This window comes from Cyanistes caeruleus, chromosome 3 (assembly GCF_971803275.1).
Source record: "Cyanistes caeruleus chromosome 3, bCyaCae1.hap1.1, whole genome shotgun sequence".
NCBI lineage: Eukaryota > Metazoa > Chordata > Aves > Passeriformes > Paridae > Cyanistes > Cyanistes caeruleus.
The window spans coordinates 6,450,314-6,452,723 of record NC_141703.1 but is presented as its reverse complement, the minus strand read 5'-3'; the positions used below and the strand labels follow the sequence as shown (position 1 = coordinate 6,452,723).

At 42.3% G+C, this 2,410-nt stretch overlaps 1 long non-coding RNA gene across 1 annotated transcript; it reads left to right on the top strand.

Annotated features, from left to right (window-relative positions):
• Positions 1-600: 600 nt before the first annotated feature.
• On the top strand, positions 601-1,634 carry LOC147653911 (uncharacterized). Its single transcript, XR_015284059.1, has 2 exons — positions 601-720; positions 1,160-1,634. It is a non-coding gene; the product is annotated as an uncharacterized LOC147653911 (long non-coding RNA).
• Positions 1,635-2,410: the final 776 nt, after the last annotated feature.

The following is a 2,410-nucleotide window of genomic DNA, read 5'->3' as shown; positions in this document are numbered from 1 at the left end:
GTATTTTTTATTAAAAATGAGTTTATTGAAAGTATTTCTGTAAGTCTCAGGAGACTTGGCAATCATTTTTATTGGATTGATCAGTTCCACTTGCATACAAATTTCTCTCTTTGAATTGACTGTTGCAATGCATCTTTTTTATATAAACTGTTCTATTGATTCTGACATAAATAATGTACAGAGTATTTCAAATCATAAAAAAACATCTTATGAGAACCTACTACATACCAGACAACAAGAAGCACAAAACCAAAGTGCAGCAGTAAGGATCTGTGAAACCATCAGCTTTTAGAAACTTTTCCATCCTGGTTTTGGCAGCTGCCATTTGTCTGTCAATTATATCCTTAATTTGCACATGTTTTTGCATTCATGAAACATGAATGGGAAAAAAATCCCTTCAGCAGATCTAATGTGTCTAATGAGAGAAAAAGAAAGAAGAAAACTGGGGGGGAAATTCCATTCAGCTGTTCTATTTTTGTTTTGAGCTATTATTTTAGGAGGGGGTTTTCTTACCTTATGGGTGTGGCTGACTTGGTGCTCAAGTTAAGGCACAGCTTCATGTTCCCAAGAAACATCTTTTCTACCACAAACATACCTGCTGCTCTTGGGATAGCTTGGCCAAGCTGCAGCTTATTTGGAAATCATATCTCTCAATTGTGGGGTGGTTTGCTTATCATTCTACACTTCCTGCTCCTTCATTTCTGAAGCAATGGATTTAAGGTTGGTCTCTATTTCTCCTTCCACTGATACCCCTTCCATGTATGACCAACCTCCTCACGTTTCCATTCTGGGGACTGGCTGGGGTTTAGGGTTACTTTTGGTTCTCCAAACCCCCACAGTTAAAAACACACTCTTATTTCCTCAGCTGCCAGTCAGGGTTCACTAACAGGAGCTCAGGAGCAAGGCTGAGCTGGGATTTGCAGGAAAAAAGGTGAATTGATGCAATGGGGTACAGTTAGTAATAGAAGTTATTGAAATGGAGGTGCAAGGATGAAAGTGTTGTCCGAGGGAGGATGCATCCAGTCCATCTGTCGTAGGAGATACAACTGCCATGTGTCTGGGTTTTCTTGATGTTGTCTCATTTTCTGACTGGAAATATCAGTCCTTCTGGACTGCTGAACATCGAGAAATTCAGGCCAAATGGGCATGTATTTTTCAGATTTTGTCTGGACAGAGTTTCTGGGCAGAGAAAGAAGCCACAGCTGGTAAATCTGAATCCTAGGCAGATGTTCTGCCCAAGCATGGTGAGTCCAAGGCACTGAAGATGGATAAAGGCCCATGAATCTGCAATATCCTGCATGGACACATGCATTTCTGCTCAGGACATCTCTGGCAGGCTTGTGGAAATCCTGGGAAGAGACGTTGCGACTGTGGCCATTAAAAAAGGGTGAAATAAAGATGGGAGAGCATTCACTGCACTGCTCTCCAGCTAAATGATGCCTTTGGTCACGTGTTGGCCTTGATTTCCTGCCTTGATTTTATGCTGAAACCTGTGGCACACTGCTCAGATGTCCTGACATGGTGGTGGTCTCCTATTTGCTGTTGGTCAGCAGCAGCTGTGAACCACAACTTGTGTCAACAACTCTTACACGAGTGCATTTCTTGCACAAAATGGAATAAAGTGTAATGCCCCAGGACATGGTAGGGTTTTGATTTATTTTTTTTAAAAAAAGTTAAATAAATCAACAGGGGGTGCCTATATTTCATTAAGACTGCAGATTAATGGCTGGCATTTGTTTTTTTTTTTTCCAAGGGACTGGGTTTATTTTAGAAATTAAGAAAAAAGAGAAAAAAAAATTAGACAAATGTTCTCACCCATCTGTCAGCAGTCCACTAGCACACAAGTCCTTGGCAGTAGGGAGAAGAAGAGCTTTTACTGGGCTCTGAGGTGGACAGTGGGGCAGAAGCAATGCTGGTTGGCTTGAGGCAGTGGCAATATGTCATGTCATGTTGGAGCTACTCCTTCAGCGGCAGCACTTTGATGCCTCTTGTTCCTCCCTGCCTTCTGCTGACTGAAATTTCTCTTTGCATACAATGCAGCGCTGTGGAGCAGGTGAGATTCCACATCTCCTAACAATATCTGGTTATCTCCCAAAGAGAGAGCTGCTTTCCAAGAAAACCTCACTGTGTGGTCTTGAAATGCTTTGCAGAACTTGCCTCACTGATACTTTGCTCGTCTCACCAGAAATCTGTGTTTATATCTTTGTTTCCTCACACTTTGAGCAGACTCAGGAGAAGCCAGAAAGCAGTGGGGCTGCCCTCTCCGAGCAGCCCTGGCCAGCTTGCCTCCCTAACAGGTTTTAATAACACTTTAGATGCCCCTGTCCACACTGTGGAAAAATTCTGTGAAAAATGGAAAAGTATGATCAGCTTAAACTATGGTCTACAGTGACAGGATGGGGAAAATGAA